Below are 21,136 nucleotides of genomic sequence, written 5' to 3'. Positions count from 1 at the left end.
GTAAGAACAGAAATAAAAGACATCCGAATCAGAAAGGAAAATTAAAATTGTCTCTATTTGCAGATGACATGATTATATATATAAAAGATCTTAAAGACTCTACTAAAAACTATTAGAACAAATAAATTCAGTAAAGGTTTATGATACAAAATCAACATACAAAATTCAGTAGTGTTTCTATAAACTAATAACAGATGATCTGAAAAAGAAAGAAAACAATTCCATCTACAATAGCACAAAAATAATGAAATACTTAGCAATATATTTAACCAAGGAGTTGAAAGAACTCTACACTGAAAACTATAAGATGTTGATGACAGTAATTGAAAAGGAAACAAATAATTGAAAGATATTCCATACTCATGGATTAGAAGAAGTAATATTGTTAAAATGTCCATACCACCCAAAGCCATCTATAGATTCATAGCAATTCCTATGAAAATTCCAATGTAATTTTTTACAGAAATAGAAAACACAATCCTAACATTTGTATGAAAACACAAAGACCCCAATTAGCCAAAGCAATAGTGAGAAAGAACAAACCTGAAGTCATCACACTTTGTGGTTCCAAACTATATTACAAAGCTACAGTAAATAAAACAGTATGGTATGACATAAGACACATCAACAGTGGAACAGAATTTAGAGCTCAGAAATAAACTCATGTGTATATGGTAAACCAATATTTGACATGGAGCCAAGAATACTCAATGGAGAAGAGATAGTCTCTTCAATAAATGGTATGGAGAAAATTGGATATTCACATGTAAAAGAATGCAACCAGACCCCTATCTTACACCACTCATAAAAATTAACTCAAAATGGATTAAAGACTTAATTGCAAGACCTAAAGCCATAAATCTCATAGAAGAAAACATAGGAAAAAATCTCCTTGATGTAGCTCTTGGCAATGATTTTTTTTTAGAGATGACATCTAACACACAAGCAATAAAATAGAAAAAATAAACAATTGGGAGTAAATCAAACTAAAAAGCTTTTGCACAGCAATCAAAATTATCAAAATGAAAAGGCAACCTATGGAATAATAGGAAGTATTTGAAAACTGGATATCTGATGAGGTATTAATATCCAAAATGTATAAGAAACTCATAAAACTCACTAGCACAAAAAACCAAATAATTCAATTTATAAGAATGGGCAGAGGATCTAAACAGACATTTTTCCAAAGAAGACATACAAATGGCCAACAGGTACATGAAAAGGTGCTCAATATTGCTAATAATCAGGTTAATGCAAGTCAAAACCACAATGAGATATCACCTCACATTGGTTAGGGTGGCTTTTATTGCAAAGACAGGAGATAACAAGTGTTGGTGCAAGTATGGCGAAAAGGGAACACTTGACATGGTTGGCCGAATGTAGAATGGTACACTTTGAAAACAGTATGGAGGTTCCTGAAAAAATTAAAAATAGGACTACCATATGATCCAGCAACTCCACTTTTGGTATATATCTGAAGGAAATGAAATCACTATGTTGAGACGTATCTGCACCCCCATGTTTATTGCAGCATTTTTTACAATAGCCAAGACATGAATACAACATAAGTGTCCATAGATGGATTAATGGATAAAGAAAATGTGAGATATATATATATATATATATATATATATATATATATAGAGAGAGAGAGAGAGAGAGAGAGAGAGAGAGAATACTATTCAGACATAAAAATGAAGGAAATATTGCCATTTGTGACAACCTGAGTGGACCTCAAGGGCATTATGCTAAATGAAATAAGTCAAACAGAGAAAGACAAATACTGTATGATTTAACTTCACATGCTGAATCTTTAAAAAAAAAAAACAAAACCTCACAGATACTGAGCAGATTGGTCATTGCCAGAGATGGGAGAGGGTTGGGGAAGTGGGTGAGGGTCATCAAAAGGTACAAGCTTCTATTTATAAGATAAATAATTTCTGGGAATGTAATATACAGCACAATGACTATAACAATACTGCATTTTATATTTGAAAGTTCTAAGAGAGTAGCTCTTAAAGTTCTCATCACAAGAAAAAAATTTGTAACTATGTGAGGTGATGAATATTAACTTATCATAGTAATCATTTTGAAATAAATATGTATATCAAGGCATTATGTTGTACCCCTTAAGCTTACACAATTTATATGTCAATTATATCTTAGTAGAACTGGAGAAAACATCTATGTCTATCTTTGTATCTCTCTCTGTCTCTCTGTTTATGTATGTATGTATGTATTTTAATTTAACCTTTATGCTTAAGGGGGTAGGCAGGTGGCTTCACTTGCAGATTAAAGGAGTTTATGGAAACTTTTAGCTAAAATCTGACAACCTTCCCTGTAATTCATTCTCAGATCCAGGTGAAAACCAAATGCTGTGGTGTTACTAGAAAAATAAATCAATAAAATCAATCCAACCAAAATATTTCAGTGTTCATTATTGACAGAAATAATTCTAAATGTATCCATATTCTTGTCTATATGTTTATAATAAAAAATAACTTTTTCCCCTCCAAGAAAATCTTGGGTAGTGAGTCACAAAAGCCCATTTTGGCTCAGCTTTAAATGCCATCATACTGAGCACCTAAGATTTTTAGTAATTATAAATTATAGCAAGAAATTATGTGCTATTTGTGTTCCTGCCACTAGTATTGGTGTGGGATCTTACATGGTCCTTAATATTTAGGGGATTTGAGTCTCTGATGATTTACCAATTTCCTTTCAGAATACTCCAAATTCTTGATAATAAATAATACAATGATACCATAGAGATGTATTGATTAGAAGCAGAGTATTCAAGTACATTGGACTGAAAATCTGGCCTAGGTTTTATTTCTAACTCCACATTACAGTAACTGTGACCTTAAATGAGTCTTTCTTCCCTCTCTTGACATCCATTTCTTCATATGTAAAATAAAGCATTTGGAATTAAGTCTAATAGTTCTTCAAGCTAAAATTCTTAGAGTGCTACTAACTTAATATTACAGTAATGAAAAAACATGATATATAATTTGAGTTATCTCCTCAATAATGTAAGCTCCCTGAAGACTAGGGTTTTCTTTGTCCTATTAGCAGTTTTATCCCCAATACCTGGAACATCCTCTGAAGCAAAAATAACTGTTGAGTTCCTTAGAGGAGTAAATGGTTTTCTTGGTAATGGTTTTCAAGCTATTCAAACAATGGACCACTTTACCAAATGAAATCCTACATTAAATTGCAGTATATGAATGTGATATAACCTGAATCAGTTTAGTTAAACCTGAGAGCCCTACCCATTATGTCCCTCCCTCAATCCCTGACAGCAACTTTGAGAGAACGTTGGGTTCATCTGAACACTATTTTCAAAAGTAACTATCTGGAACATGAGTAACTAGCAAATATTTCTTGAGTTCTTACCATGAGATAGACTCTAGTATAACTTCTGTGGAACTAACTTAGTTTTAGGAACCATACAGAAGGCTTCCCTACAGATGACACTTAGGCCAAGTCCAAAAGGATGAGTAGTGTTAACCAAACCAAGAAGGAAAGGTGCAGTTGAAATGTGTTCTAGCGGAGGGAACTGCATACTAAACTGTTGTTTATTGTTTCTGCTGAATTAGAATCATAGTTGTCTGCTTGTTGTTTGTTTTTAGCCCACAGCTAAAACCAGCAGTAAAAAGACACAAATGGTTGTGTTTCGCTTTGAGTCACTAGAAACAGCGATGTTAACTTGAGAGGGATTACCAATTGCAGTTTGTGAAATAAGATAGTTTTAATTTAAAAAATTTTTGGTATTTAGCTAATTGTTCATAGTCCAAGGGTATATCATATTGCAACAGTTTTCCCTAATCTATGCTTGATTTCACAGTGGATGTTGACAGAAATTTAACGCCTATTTTATTGGAGTTCTTCAGTTGCTATGACATAAAATTGATGATATTGATTTCTAAAATAGTTTTGGATTTTTAAAATAGATTTGGGCTTTTTATTGTGGACATTTTTGTATTTTTTTGGATTATTTTGTGTGTCTATGTATGTAAAATAGCTAGCATAAAATATTGATAGTGTGTTAAGTGAGCTCTAGGATTCTGCTGATTATTACTAATAATTTTGTGAAGTAAGAAATATCATCGGATCCATTTTCACAGATGACAAATTTGAGATTTAGAAAGGTTAATCATTTTGCTCAAGGTCACAGAGCAGGTCAGAATTAGAACCAAGATTTAAAGCTAGGACATGTGAATTGAGTCAAAACTATATTAAGTTGTGTACTCCACACATATTTTACATATATATATTATATATACACATATATATTGTAAAATATATAACACATATATATATGTACAAATATATAATAGACACAAACGCTCTATGTATCTCTATATTTGTATAGACATGTATATCAATAGGTGTACATTGACTGATAGATTAATAGGAGACAGAAATAATGCATAAATTATTTTGTCAGTTGCTCTGGATACCATAGGCTATTGAAGGAGGACCAAGAGGACACTAGCATTTTTGGCAACCATGTCATATCACTAAATCACATAATTCTTGCATGTAAAACAAGCTTCCCCAATACTGAAGTCTTATACTAGTAGAGTCGGTAGAGTTGGATGTTGAACTCACACAACTAATGTTGTTTCTCTGTACTTCATGGCTTACAAGGGCTTCTTCATTTTAATTGCATTTCTGTCCATCAGAAACAGCCTCAATTTTGAGAGGATTACATTCAAGAGAAGTGACTGGCACAGTACTTCATATACTAATGGTTTACTTAAGCAAGTAAATGACTCAACTGACAAATTTAAAACAAACACATTGCAGAAATTATATTCAAGCTAAATAACTGTATTCATTACTATGTGAAATATTTTTATGGCTATAAAGACCACATGGATTTAATAACTGACTGATAAAAAATAAGAGTAGTGAAATTTAATACCAATAAATGACTGAGGTTTTTTTAAAACCTGTTTTCAGAGTTCTGTTAAACTAAAGTTAATTTAAATCAAAACAATTTTAAATTGGAATTTAGTAATGATATTTGCGTGAATATACATTTCATTTGAAGGTTAAATAAGAACTGGTATATAATCAAGATCATATAACATCCCAAATCAGAAGTTGAGAAAACCTACTTGAGAGTTGGCTTGGAACATTTAATATTAATGGGAAACTGACACCAGAAAATTTAATCTAAAGGTCAGTTATATCTGACAGTCAAATGGGAAAATAATCCAAATTTAGATCCACTTTTCTTATATGAATTATAAATGGTATTATTTATCCAGTACTTTTTGAACCAATATGTCTTGAATTTCATGGATAATGATTTTTTATACCAATTTTTCTTTATGAAGGTCTTCCTCAGTTTCACAATAGGGGTTGACTATCTTATTTTCTCTTAGCATTGTACTGGTGATTCTTACTACTCTTATAAAAGTGTTAATGAGTATCCTCAATTACCTTTTTCATTTTAATCTTTTATCCTTTTTAAAAATTAATTTTTAAAGTCTAGATTGTATTGTTGTGATAGCACTTTCTATCTGTGAGGATGTACCAGCTAAGTAGGTAAACACAAACCAACCTTCTTTCATTTTTCGAAAGAATAGATTTTGTGCACATGGATCTGAAACAAAGGAGAGAACTAACAAGCTACAGAATTGAAAAGTTACAGAAATTCTCTTTAAGGGTTTCCTTGCTTTCCTACTATCCCCTGACTCAACCTGTATTATTTATACAATGAAAATAAGCAATGACAATATACTCCTGTCACATACCAAATGCTGGTATATGCCTTTAAATACTCTCAACTCAAATTTATTGGTTTAGAAACCCAGCAGCCTCAGAAGGTCAAAGAGTGATGTGAAGAGAGTGTTTTTACCTCTCTGTGTTTAAAATATATTTTGAATTGTAATCCTTTTTCCATCATCGGTTACTTGTCTCACTATTCACTTTAACAGCAAATTTATTCTAGGGCGTTGAAGACAGAATTTTTGCATAGCTTAACCCCTATGGGGTATAAATGACGTGAGAGCCTCATTAGTTTAATGTTAACAGAACTCTGGTGGTGATTGGAGTGAACCTTTTTGACAGAAGTCTGTGTTTAACTGTTCTTACAAACCTAGGTTTTCAGCATGCATCACATTCACCATGTTTCCCATAACTACCTTTTATTTTGCCTTTCCTGTTTCTTCTAATTATGGGTGTTTCCTACCAAATATACTGAGATGGTTTTGATTCTTCCTTATTATTACTCAATATCCATACATTATTAAGGCCTGCTTCTTTAACCTTTACGATGCCTTTTTTTCTGTAATCTAGTTTTCATCTGTACAGCTACCACTGTATACTGAGTGTAAAATTCCTCTCCTGTAAACCATTGCTATATAGCCTACTGCTTAGACTTCCTGCTTCCAAGTTCTTCATTCTAAACTACCCTATACTGATCAGTTCAAGCATCATCAAATATAGCTGAGACCAGAGCATTCTCCTGCTCCCTAACCTTCTCTGTTCTTTCCTAGTCATAAATCTTTTTTTGTCCCTCTTCTGAACTCCCATAAAGTGTTTTAATCTCTTATACCACACACAACACTACATTACTGTGCTTTGTGTACATGCTTTATCTTCCTGCTGCAGTGATTGGAATATTGTCTTACACACAGTAGGGATTTGTTAAATATTGTTGAATAGATGAATCTATGGATAAATGTACACTCATCATTATATAGAGATATGATTGTTTTTCTTTTATTTAGATAACTTGTCTTGTGAACCTACATTACTAAATAAGAAATCTAGATGGTCTGGTAAGTATATAATAGTCCAAAATTAAATCCTACATGTAAGCAAAGCAGAAAGTTCCTTATGTGAAGAGTTATTAGGATCTGTGAAAAAGGACTTTATCCAATTCTCACTTCACCTCCTCCAAAAAACTCAAAAACTCAAACTGCTGTGGAAGTCAGTTCTGAAGATTTATTCATGTACATGAGGGGTTTCCTATGAACTGATAACCAAAAGTAACAGACCTCATGTTTTTTGTTTGTTTTATTTTCCTTATCCCCACATTGACAATATTGACTGCTTACATTTGCTGTGCACTTAATTTGATTCTGGGAGACAAATCTTGATTTTTTTGGCTCATAGGTAATTTCATTTCCTATTTTTAATGTTTCAAGTACCACAATAATTAGATTTATGATTATAATACAAATGTAAATCCTTTAATGCTACTCAAAAAAGCATATTCTCTTTGAGTAAAGTGTCCTATAGTTTTCTCAGTTCATTCATTTCCCAAAGGGACTAGCTCATTACGATGGAGAGCCATGTATTAAGAGAATTCCTTATGAATAAATACTGTCCTCAATTTCAAAGGTCCTTAATTGAAGGATGAACTTCAAAATATTAATAAATCCCTTGAAATTGTATATAGGCATGTGCCTATCTGTGTTTCCCCACCCCAGTTTAGGAAAAAAAAGTCATAATTTCTATCACATTTTCAAATGCTTTTATGACTTACACATTGTTAAGAATTCTCTAAAAACAAGAGATTTTGGAATTTTGGTCCTGAGGACCAATTCAGGAAATATAGACTAGAAATATACATCTCTACCAAAGTGTAGCAAGTTAAAAATAAATATTAAACAAAGAACTTAATAATTATCTCCACCAACCCTGTGTTTAATATGGAAGTCCTGTGATTCAGTCTGTTCTCACTGTGTCACTCATTCATTTATTTTATATCTATTCTTGACATGCATATCCTTTATTAGGCACTGGGATATTCATAGAGGAAGAAGAAAAAAGATAAGTGGTGCTTTATCTTCACTGATTCTATAAAAGGCATCCACACTTAAGGCCATCTTTTCCCACTTTTTGAACCCAATAAATTGTTTAATTCAGTGTGTATATACTACAAAGCCTGTTTCTTTGGACGAAAATTAAACAGATTTTTTAAAGTGAGCTAATAGTAGAGTGAACTGAAGAAACATTTTCTTTTTCATTATACTCTCCTGTACTTCTTAGAAGAACCTATAAATTAGTCTATATAAGTATGCTCTTATGAGAGCCTATAGGGATATTACTAATGAATAACTCCTAATTCATTAGTAATATGAATAACTCCTCAGTAATCTATGTTTAAGATATCTTAGTGGGTACAAAAAAACTGACTCTCATTATATGCTGTATCTATAGCAAAGATAATCTGGGAAGTAACTGCCAGATTGAAATAATAAAAAGCAAGATCACTCTTACAAATTTTCTCTCTGGATTTAGAAGTACTGTTACAGACTTATACCAGCATATTGATATCAAAACTAAGGTAAAGAGAAGCACTGCCAGTGAAGTTTTCTCCCATGCTTTGTTTACTCTAAAGGAATCTATTATTTTCCATTAAGGTTGGACAGTTAATCATTAAAAATGCAATTCTTACTAGTGCCTCTATGCTATGCTCATTCTATATTTCATAATAAAAGTTATTTTTCTTTTCCCAAACCTTTTTTTTCTATCAAGGACAATTCAAGACATCTTCTCTGAGAGGTAGCATTTGAGAAGAGACCTATAGGATGCAGGAAAGTAAACTTTATGGTTACCTAAGGGAAGACCATTGCAGTGTTGACTTAAAGAAAAACACACAACATAAGAGTTGTGAGTCCTTAAATTACTTTATTTCTCTACTATATTTAGAACCAGTGACCCCTTCATCCTTCTTGAAACATTAGGTCATTTGAAGGTGTAGCAATGATGAGAGATATATTTTCCTACTGCCACTAGCTCTTTCATTCAGAACAGAAGTATATGGGATCAGGAAAAAGAGCCTGAATTGTTCCCACAGCACAATGTTCCCAGAGAACTAATTGTAGCCCACCTACACACATTACTCCTGCCAGCTGGATGTTCCATGTTTCAAGACAGACCAGAAATCAGACCCCTACTGATTTCCTCCAGGAAAAAATGGAAGAAAATTGCAAGAGGCAATAGCAGTTAAGAAGAGCTAGAGAGCCACCTGATCTATTAGATTTCTGAATCCCAGGGAACACTGACTTCTGTGTTTTCCTGCAAAATGCATCCCAGGTCCTCTCTTTACTCCTTCCCACTACACTACATGCAGATATTCCCACCAGTATCCTCTGCAGAATAAGACAATTTCTGCTGTGAAAAAAGTTACCTGTGCATTTAAGACAACCCACTGAATGGGAGAAAATATTCGCAAATGATGCAACTGACAAAGGAATAATTTCCAAAATAAACAAACAGCTCATACAGCTCAATATCAAAAAAAAAAAAACCAAACAACCCAGTCAAAAAATGGGCAGAAGACCTAAATAGACATTTCTCCAAAGAAGACATACAAGTGGCCAACAGGCACATGAAAAGATGCTCAAATCGCTAATTATTAGAGAAATGCAAATCAAAACTACAATGAGGTACCACCTCACTCTGGTCAGAATGGCCATCATCAAAAAACCTACAAATAATAAATGCTGGAGAGGGTGTGGAGAAAAAGGAAGCCTCCATACACTGTTGGTGGGAATGTAAATTGGTACAGCCACTATGGAGAACACTATAGAGGTTCCTTACAAAACTAAAAATAAAGTCACCATATGACCCTGCAATACCATTCCTGGGCATATATCTGGAGAAAATCATAATTCAAAAAGATACGTGCACCCCAATGTTCATTGCAGCACTTTTTACAATAGCCAAGACATGGAAGCAACCTAAAAGTCCATCCACAGATGAATGGATAAAGAAAATATGGTGTACACACACACACACACACACACACACACACACACACACACACACACACACACACACTGGAATATTACTCGGCCATAAAAAAGAATGAAATAATACCATTTACAGCAACATGGATGGATCTAGAGATTATCATACTAAGTGAAGTAAGCCAGACAGAGAAAGACAAATATCATATGATATTGCTTATATGTGGAATCTAAAAAAAAAGCAAAACAACAAATGAACTTACTTACAAAACAAAAATAGACCCACAGACACAGAAAACAAACTTATGGTTACCAAAGAGCAAAGGGGGGGAGGGATAAATTAGGAGGTTGGGATTAACACATATACAGTATTATACATAAAACAGACAACAAATGAGGGCCTACTGAATAGCACAGGGAGCTATACTCATTTTGTAATAACTTATAATGGAAAATCAGGAAAAGAATATATACTTATCACTATGAATTACTGTGCTATACACCTAAAACTAACATGAAATTATAAATCAACTATACTTCAATAAAATAAATTATTTTTTCCTCAAAGTATTTGAAAATAAGAAATATTAATTATAAATAGCTGTATTTCCCTGTGCTAAGAATATTATGTTAGGAGATACCAACTCAAGGAAAGGAGATAAAAAGTGAATTGTGAGATCATACCCCATGTTATCTCCTCAATTATAAAGAATGGCTAATGTTATTTTAAAATTAAATATGCATTTGAACATTTTTAGCTTGAACTCTTGACTTCTTTTACATTTAATTTGCAAATTAGCTACCTGCAGTGCAGGTGAAAAGCTCTATTTTTTAAATAGGTCATGTTTAGCTTTCATAAAAAATACTCTGCTTTGGAACATGAGTCATATGAACTGGCAATTTAAAAAGAAACAACCAAGATAAATATGCAATTATATATAAATATATGTATAAGAAATCCTTTCTTATGTTTTATTTATTTAGGGGCTCTATGTATCGCCTATAAAAATTAAAGGATTTGTGCTTTATATTCTCTAAAGAGAAAGAAACAAATCACCTTTAAAGTCTCATTCTCATTCTAATTGATTTTTAGGTTTTTTAATCCAAATAGTTCTTTTCAACAAATGGATATAAATCCAGCTGATCAATTTGATCTACAGAACACTACTTCTAGACTGAGACTGACCCTAATAATCTAAGAAGATATTGCTTGACTTCATTAGAACATTTTGTGTTCATAAAACTTATTTCAAACTTTGAAAGATGAATACTGTATTTTCTTTAAAATAAAATAAGTGACCACAAAATTATATTAAAATATTGCTAAACTTTATCACTTGGGTCATTTTAAGTATCATTAAGTATCATTTCATTTATTCTTAAGTACAATTGAAGGTCACTCTTTCTCAAAAGGTTTCACTTTTTCATCCCTTTAATATGATTTCCTGCAGACCAGATCATTCATTTAACAATTAGGTACCATCTTGACCCCAATAGCAAATAGGTTTAATCTTAACTACCAACTTCCATAGATAGGTGATGGCTACTTGAGGTCTTACATTCAGAAGGATTGTGAAGCCATTAATATTTAGAAATAGTGTTGTGATCAATTAACGATATCTTCCACGGACAAACAGAGGAATCACTTTGTGTATATACAGGTCTTTGGCATGCTTTATTCTCATCCACTAGATTGTAAGAGTAGAGATGATATTTCATATCTTGGTATCACTCACAGTACCTGACATATAGTAGACATTCAATAAATACTCAAATCACATTCTCCCATTCACAACCCAAGATTCTCTGCAAAATCTGTCTCTTTTCATTGGTTCCTGTTTTTATACAGAGTTTAGTAAAATATATAAGAAAGATCAGTTTCTCCTATTTTAAGCTTGAGTTGTTTGATTATATCCAGAAGCAGTGCAAACGTAACAAATAGTCCTGCAATTTGGAATTCCAAATTACAAACTAATAAAGCCTTAGTATTACTGTACCTATTTTAAAAAGTAACCATCAAATACCTAAAGGAATAATTATAATTAGAATACATTAAGAAGTTATTATTTGTTTATAAGCACTATAAAAATCAACTCATTAATTTCTCACACATATCTGTAAAGTGTATCCTATCAATATATCTACAGAGATGTTAAATGAGTTGCCCAAGGTCACATAGTTATCAAGCGGCAGAGTCTTTGGAGTTCTGTGCTTATGATTATAAACCCTTTGTTAATTTAATTAGAAAGGAAGAAAAATAAGGGGAAAAAAAGCAGTGCTGGAAGGGAACATGGGAGCAGTCAGCCATGACAGGAGGAGTATTTTATCACTGACAATGTTTAGAAATGCTGACATATGGTGTTAGTAAAAGCTGACTTTTAGCCTGATTGTTTTTAAATTCTTTTTAAGTAGAGCATCCTCTTATTGGTTGCATCGTGGCAGACTATCCTCACCCCATCCTGTGCCCTACCCCATCCCCTTTGGCACACCTTGAAAAAAAGTAAAGATTAAAATGTCTAACATTGGTACCTGTTCTCCTGATTATACTGTGGCTAGAGCAGCTTGTTTACCAGGCTGAGAAAAGTCACTCTAGTGGATCAGTAGAAAAACAAATACCAGGGCAATATGAGCCTGGTGGGCCTGTTCTGAGCTCTGAGCCAAGGAGGTTTGTATACTGTTTTACCAAACTGGAAAGATTAAGGCAAAAGGCATCTTGGAATCATATCTCACTCTCTCATGAATTCCTCTCTCTCCAATTCCACTCAAGATTGACTTAACATTACCCTGAAGTGAAAAACTTTCAGGAAATAATCTCCCAACAAATAAAAAAAATGCTTTCAAGAGAAATCTTTCAGGAAATAAATACACAAAAATAAAAGAAGAAAAAAAAAGACAAGATTACACAGAGGTAGTTCAATCATTTTGTAACATAATGGAAAAATAAAACCCTAGTTTTATATACTTTATTCACAATGAAGAAGGGTAAAGTCAGGGAACTAAAGGCTCAACACTGGCAGAGGATTTCCTCACCCTGTAATCATGAGTGTACCTATTTTTTTAAATGGCTCTCTCCTGTGCAAACCCCCAGGCGAGTGGATCTCAGCTCTTCTGATATGGGCTAGGACATTAAAACCAACAATTCAGAATTTCTTTTGGAGGATTCATCTGTGATTGTGTTGTTGGGGAATGGAGTCATGTTTGGAAAATTCATTTGTTTTCAATCAGGGCTATTCCCAGTTAACCACATCCCTACCTCCAGATGTGCATATCATATATCCATTCAAGCAATTTATTGAGGGCTTCAGTGCATGCCAGATATATGTATGTGGAGACAAAGAGGAGTAAGAAACAATATCTGGCCTTAATCATGGAAAGCACTCATTAAAATACATCGAAACAATGACACCAGGTGGCCACAAATTCTGCAGCCATTTGAGGCTGTCCTCCGTTTTAATTTTCAACTAATCATAATGAAACAGTCTATCCTGGGTTACCACAGAAAGTCTAATTCCTGTAAGAACTATCGACCATTCCCCGGGTATGCTTATATTCTTCTTGTGCTTGATTTCCCTTCTCATTTTTAATATCTTCTCTGAGCTCTAGCTCTTATGCAATTCATCTATGGCAATCTTATGACTGCTCCCCGAACTGCTAAAGTTGCTGGCCTTGGCCTGTTTTCTCCAAACTGACTTTATCCTTAGGGATATGTAGCTCAGATACCTGTACTCACCAAAGCACTGCTGACTCTAGGCTGTAGTGTTTAATGAACTTATTGAAAACATGAGAATAACAAAGGAAAATACAGCAGGGGAAAAATACCTTGTAAATTGAATATCTAATGACACTATTTAAAAAATCTATCTGTCTTGGCCTTTCACAGGATCTCCTACTACCTACTGTCCATTTCCTTCATTAGTTCTCATCTTGTTGAGTCACAATTTCTGGAGCTCAGTCAACTCTCTTCCTCCCACCCTCACCACTTCCATCATCTCTTGAGCCCTCTTTTAGAGCCCAAATCTCCCTATTTCCTTCAATCCAGAAGAAGTCAAAGGTCAATCGACATAAGAAACGTCACTTAATTCTCTCAACCTCATCATCACAGTTAAGGCTTTTACTTCACATTTCATGGACTAAGGTGCAGTCAAATGTTACAACTTGATTCAAAAATCCTTAAATATTATTAAAAAATTTAATAGGTATGAAAACAAAAATTCTATATTATACCGTTCCTTCCAGAAGTCTCTATTAACAGAAAGCATGCTGCCTTTCCACACAGGATGCCTGGCCCTGACAGAGATGAATGAGTCACATGGCTCACCCTTTCTTCCTTCCTTCCCTCCTTCCTTTTCTGTTCTGTTATTTTCAAAATCCCCAGAAGTTGTGACTTCTTTCCTTGTTCAATACCGCTTCAAAGATTTCTATGAAGGCATCATCGTTACCCATATAAGCTAAAGTGGCTATGTATACCACTTTATTTGAGAAGCTCTGGAAAAGGCCTTCGCTTTCCCTCTACCAAAATAATCTTTCCACAGATATAATCCTGTTAAAATGTTTAGATGCAAATTGTATCTTTTAATCACATGCTTTTCACATCATTCATTTTGAAGCATACGTACATTTCCACAGGGCTGAGGAAGACAGTGTGGGATAACAGAATTCTCATTGATTTATAATTCATCCCTTTGCGCTAATCTGTCCCAATCATCTATATTTGGTCCTCAAACACTACGTCAGGGATCACAAAGTCAAACGCTTATGAGGAATAAGAACATAATGGAGTGAAATGAGCTGGGAAGGGTGTTTGGAAAATTAAAATGCTTGCCTCATCTAGAGGGAGTATCTGCTCTTCACTTTTGGCTGATTGCTGACATCTGGAAATGTGAGGTCAGTGTTGCTCAATCTTTGAAATTTTCAAGAGAGGCTAGAAATTCAAAATTGTATTCACTCTCTTAATTTTTAAACATTGAAATTGTATTCAAAAATTATTAGAACACTAATCATAATTTTAGTTAATAACTAATAATTATTTGCCCTTATTATTAATGGCAGAACAATACATGCCTATAAGCTGCCACTTTGCTTCCTTTATCAAGCCTATCTATAGACCAGCTGTCTACTTAGCGTTTAAGCATAAGGGAAGGCTATTTACCCTAATTTTTAAAAAAAATCTATTTTCTGAATCCTACATTAACATTGTGTGTATTCTTTTCTTTCAAATAAGAAGAAAATATAAAAAGAGGATGTGGTTTTATTCAGTATGATTATATGCAGTTAGATTTTACTCTTTGAAATCCCATCTTAGATTATGTCTAGACATCTAGAAGAAAAATAAATGTGCATTTATAATAACATTCTCACTGATTCAGAAACATTTTCTTTCGTGGAAGAGAAGAGGGTGGAGCTAGAGCTCCTACTCTGGGAGTTGCACGTATCTCTGGGTACACTCATAGGAATGCATTGTTCACCTGAATGCCATCCATCAGATGCTACCAAAGAAAAAAGATTGAGAACTAAAGTGCTACAAGTAAACAATACAAATGCTTCACCCTGCCTTCATAGCTTTCCATAACTTGACCTATTTCAGCATATATATCCCTTACATAAAACCTCTCCTTCAGCTCAGCAGGGCAATTTATCTTCTCAAGAATAAGCAATATGCACTCCTGTCCCTATTCCAGGTATGGAAAATAGTTTCTTATCAGAAGTGCAAACTCTTATTACTTGGTAGTAGTTGCCTAAAACACTGTTAGAACTAGGACAGGAAGAAAAGGAAAGTCAGATGAGAACTCTTCCATCTAAATCCTAGTTTCCTGAAATACCCTTTTCCTTCTCTGTCAAAAAGTAATGTTATTTTGGTCTTACATATCCTTCAAGTCCTGATTATATATCAATATCTGCTTTTAAAAAATAAATTCACTTATTATATACTAGGAATTCATATTCATTAGCCCAAGCAATATTTGTCTATAAATGCTAGTTTTACATTAGTAGGTCTGTGGTCTTTACTCTTAAATATGGAAATCCCTTTCCTTGTGTACACTTGATTTTGCTGAAAATAGAAACCTTTTTTTTTTTTAAATAGAAGGAAAGACAAACTTTAGCCAAGTACACCCAAGTGGTTATAAATTTCAAATTACTGGGTGACTTCATTATGCCAATTTACTATGTATAATTTAGCCTTCCACAAATGAATGCACGAGTAAAATCAAGCCTTTGGTCTTCCATTTTGTATTAAATATATTCTCTCTGAAATGTGGTGTCAAGTTAGTTTAGTGTGATTTTCCTTAAAAAAGTAAAATACTAAGTATACTCTCATATGTGGCTACTTTGAAAAGAATATTCTTAATGAAAATCCCTTAAAACACCTGAATTGAGATCATTCTTATTAAAAGCTGTTCAACCTAAACTCTGCTCAAATGCAAAGAATGGTATTTTTTAAAGTTGTCCCTTTTTATTGTGATTTTGCATTGCCAAAGTAGTGAATACTGATTGCTGACAAGCTCTGAAGTTGTGCTATTGGAAGAGTCCAATTAAGTTTGGCTTAATTTGCATTTAAAAGGCAGCACTCCAGTCCATACTAGCGTTGCTGATAAAGGAATGGTTTATATTTTCCTCTTAGAACTGAGTTTGATGGAGGTTTTTTCCAAGTGAATACTGTAATCAGAGATGGTTTATGGGAATGAGTCTTTAGTAATCATATATGGCAGGGACAGTATAGCACTTGAGCAGTTTCCTTTTTTTTTTTTTTAATTTGATTTGCATTTATGTTTGACCATTTTCATCTGGGGAGAAATTATGGACTGGCACAAGAGTTTTTTGAAAATGGTAGAAATAATACCTTTCAGTATTGCCTTATTATGGAGAGAATGTTTTAGTTATAGTCGTTGATCTTTTCATATCTAGGGGAAACTTGAAAAACTGTTTTACATAACCCTAAAGTGCTTTTTAGTTAGAAATGGCTGCTATAACAAGATGTTTTGAGTGCCCTGGATTCTCCTGTTTTTAAATTCCTTGGGATTTCATCTTCTTTACAACATTCTCTTCCAGGAATTTTTTCTTATTTTAATTGTATTTGCCTGATATTAACCAATAAGATATTAATAAGCATGTAAAGTGAGTCTCTAATTGTCTCTCTGCTTCTTGGACTGTCTTCTGTAATGTCTCTGCAGTTGGCTACAAAGCTACAATCAAGACATGATAATAAAAAATAAAGTCCTAATTTACATCATCCTACCATTCTTTATTTCTGATATCATGTTCAAGCACACTCCTTATCTTAATACATTTCTATCTAGTTGGGTAGACAAGTTCTGATATGTAATGATAAAGATTAAGCACAGAATTAATGTCTGAAAAGTACTAATTTCAGCTCTTTTTCTAGGACTTATTTTTCTAAATTTTATGTATATAATTATTTATTGACCCCCACTATATTATTTCTGACCTTTAGAACATAACTCATTTAAAGAAGTAGAAGTTGACTCAGAAATATGGTCATCATTTTTCATTATTTTTTTTACTTGTGACAATATGTAAAATATAACACTAAATTCAAATCTTTTGGAAGTGGAAAATTCTTTCAAGGAATGGTCATTGTTTGTTCTTTTTTGGGCCATGATTTTGTTTTCATGTCAAGGCAAAGGGGAGAAAGGGTTAAGAAATTTTGTCATCATTAAGATGTCTTAAACTTTAAAATTCACATCAGAAAATTTAGTGAATTTAAACATTCCAATAAACTAGTTTGTTGAGTCAATTAACTCTCTATTAGGAAGATTATTTACATATTGTTGCTTGTGTGTTGGACTTATAGGGATGGCAAGAAGATTCATCCAAACCACATGCTGACATTTAAAACATCTTTAATAGACATACTTTTTGCACTTATCATAATTAAAGTGAAGGCTAAATGCCTTGGTAAACTAATAGAGTGCCTTATATTCATACTATATGAATGCCTATACTCAAATTTTTATTGAATAGTCAATGTAGACACTTGCTTTATTCTAAGAACTGAGATTGAAAAGACTAACATGACACTGTTAGGAGCTTATGGTCCAATGGAGAATTCAAACATGTAAACAATTATAATACAGTGGGAGTAGTGCTATAAAAGGGGAGAATCTCCAGAACCAGGTAGCATTAAACAAGAGGGAAGAAGACTTTACATGGGAGAAAACAGTTAAGAAACAATCGAAAGAGGGGTTGAAGGCCTAATCCTTGGCAGTGGAGATGGTTCAATAGCATAAGATATTTAGGAGTTAGAATTGACAATACTTGGTAAATTATTGAGTGTGGAGAGTGAGAAAGGGTAAGTATGAAGGAAATCTCCAAGATTTTTAGCTATATAAAATGGATCAATGACAGTATCATTAACCAATGGATGACAGGAGGTGGAGCTACTTTCAGGAGATTGAAGAGTTAATGAATTTGATGGAATAGCCTGCCAGACAAGCATCTGGAGCTGTTCAGTAAGAAATTGAAAACATATGGCTGAAGATCAGAAGGAAATGAGTAACGAAGATATGGAAAATATAACGTAAAAAAAAATAAAGACTTTGGAGAGGATGAGAATGCCCAGAAAAAAAATCAGTAAGTGGTAAGAAAAGAATAATTAGATAGACTCTTAAGACCATCAGTGTTTGAAATGTGGGAAGAAGAGAAATTCAGTAAATGAAACTGAGAAATAGACCCAGGATAGGGGAACTAGGAGGAAAAAGATTGTATAAATAAGAAAGAGTCTGAATGTGGTCATAAGGGTCATCATAGTCAAATGCCACAAATGAGTAAGAAAAGAAAAATATTTGAAAAGCAGATGATCAATGACAAATTTTCCAGCACTTCAGTAAAATAGAAGATGGAAGATAGATACTACTGATTTAAAGTATTTGGCCAAATACAAACAATTAAGAAATTTTAAAATATTTAAGCAAGTATGTCAGATAAATTGAGTTGTTTACATAAAAATCATAGACTTGATAACACAAATAACTTGACGATCCCAACAATATGAATAAAAAATAAGATTGGATACTATCCAAAAGTTTAAAAAGGAAAAAAAAGAAACCTGAGTAGTAATCAAAGAAATACAGATTATAAACTAGTGAGGTACAAACTTTATGTATACATATATATATTTATGTTTTAAATATATATCTATATTTATAAATCATACTGTCCCCAAAACTTTTTCTTGCATCATGAAATGAATTCAATACCAGCATGGATTGCTGCTGCCATTGTCAATAGGTACAAATCTTTTAGACATCCATGTGATAATTTCTATGAAAACTATAAAATATTCATATCTTTTGACCCTCTAACACAATTTCATGAAATCTACCATAAGAGAATTATCCAAAATGTGCTCCAAATATTCATTAGAGTTATTCTTCTGAGAAGTATTTTTAATACTGAAAAAGTGGAAGCTAAATGCTCAACAATAAAAATATGTTCCTTTAAGTAATATCTTATCTGACAGATGACTTGCCAGAAAATCATTAAGGATTATTCTCATAAAAATAGCAATAAGGAAATGCATTTGCTATGATATTAAATGGAAAAGTATACAAAATTGTATTAACAATGTTTATAACTATGTAAAATATACTGCTGTGATAATATGTTCTACTCAATGTGTCAGCAATTTTTTTAAATGAAAAGAGCCAAATAGTAAATATTTTAGGTTTTGTGGACCAAAAATTTTCTATTGCAACTACTTAATTCTTCCATCATAATGTGAAAGGAGCCATATATAATAGATGAGCAAATGGTTGTGTTGGTGTTCCAATGAAACCTTATTCACAAAAGCAGGTGGTAGGCTATAGTTTGTTCTCCCAATCCCATATTGCTGTAGAAAAGGTTAAGGCACCGAATAATTATGTTAAGTTTTCTACAATTCTGGATATTATTTTTACCTTTTGTCTTCCTATTTTATAAAAGTAATTAAAAAAATCAGAAGTAGAGGGCAGGATCAAGATGGCAGAGTAGGAAGATGCTGAGCTCACTTCTGCCTGACAAACACATCAAGATTACAACTACCCAGAGATCAGCTCTTTCTGAGAATCACTTGAAGACTAGCAGACTACACACTTTCTCTATAACCAAGGTTATATAAAGAAAAAACCACATGGATTCTGGTAGGAGTGGAGGAGAAGTGGTCTAGTTGGGACCCACACCCCTGGTGGGTGACCCAGAAGAGGAGGGTGATATCACAGGCTCAGGGATCCTGCCTAAGGAGTGAGGGCATTCAAGTCTCACATTGGGCACTCTAGCCCTGGGATCTGGGACCAGAAAGATGAGCCCCCTTGGCTGGTTTGAAAACCAGTGGGGCTTACTGGAAGGCTGTAGGAAATTGAGAATCTGCTTTTGAGGAGCATGCTCATAGACTTGCTTGCTCCCAGGCCTAGTATAGAGGTAGCATGTTGAAAACTACCTGGTGCTCTGGCCAGACTACCAGGACCACCCCAGCCCACCCTCCAGCCCACACCCGGTTCTGCCTCCAGCCCTTCCAGCTCTGGCACTGTTCCCTGCCCTGGTGGCAACCACCACTGCACCTTGGGAGAAGCCAAGCTTTTTACTGGGCTCCTGCTCCTGTTCTTGGGGCCACAGCCCCACCTCTGGCCAAGGCAAAGACAGCTATCAAGCTGAGGAGAAGCCAAGCTCCCCCAGGACTTCTGTTCCAGCCACTAAGGTTCTAGCACTGCCCCCAGCCAAGGCAGCAACCACCATCATGCTTGGGAGAAGCTGAGCTTGATCCAGACTGTGCCTCCAGCTCCTGGGGCCTTGGCCCCACTCCATGACAGAGCAGTGAGCACCACTGAGCCTGGGAGAAGCCCCAGCTCTCATCAGGCTCCCACTCTAGCCCCTCTGGTTCCAGCCATACCCCCAACCAGGGTGGCAGCCGCCAACGCAACCCAGGAGAAAAGCAGCCCACGCTCACCTCAGATCCAGCTCTCCCACCAAAGCCACTGAGCACACATAGACTATATAGGGATGCTCCCACACAAGGGCATGCCTTCAAGACAGTGATAGGTTACTGTTTCACTTAATTTCATAGAGACAGAGAAAGTCAAAATGAGAAGACAAAGGCATATGCTCCAAATGAAAGAACATGATAAAACCCAAGGAAAAACTCTAATGAAATAGAGGTAATTAAATGATCTGATAAAGAGTTCAAAGAAATAGTCATGAAAATGCTCACTGAACACACGAAAAGAATAAAGGAACCTAGTGATACTTTCAACAAAGAACTAGAAAATATATTAAAAAAGAATCAATCAGATTTGAAGAATACAATAAGTGAAATGAAAAATATACTATAAGGAATTAACAGCAGATTAGGTGATACAGAATGCATAAGAGACTTTGAAGACACAATAGGGGAAATCAACCAATGAGAACAGCCAAAAAAAAAATTA

The sequence above is a fragment of the Balaenoptera physalus genome, assembly GCF_965194825.1.
Source record: "Balaenoptera physalus genome assembly, chromosome: X".
Lineage (NCBI taxonomy): Eukaryota > Metazoa > Chordata > Mammalia > Artiodactyla > Balaenopteridae > Balaenoptera > Balaenoptera physalus.
Note: the sequence above shows the minus strand (reverse complement) of the source record.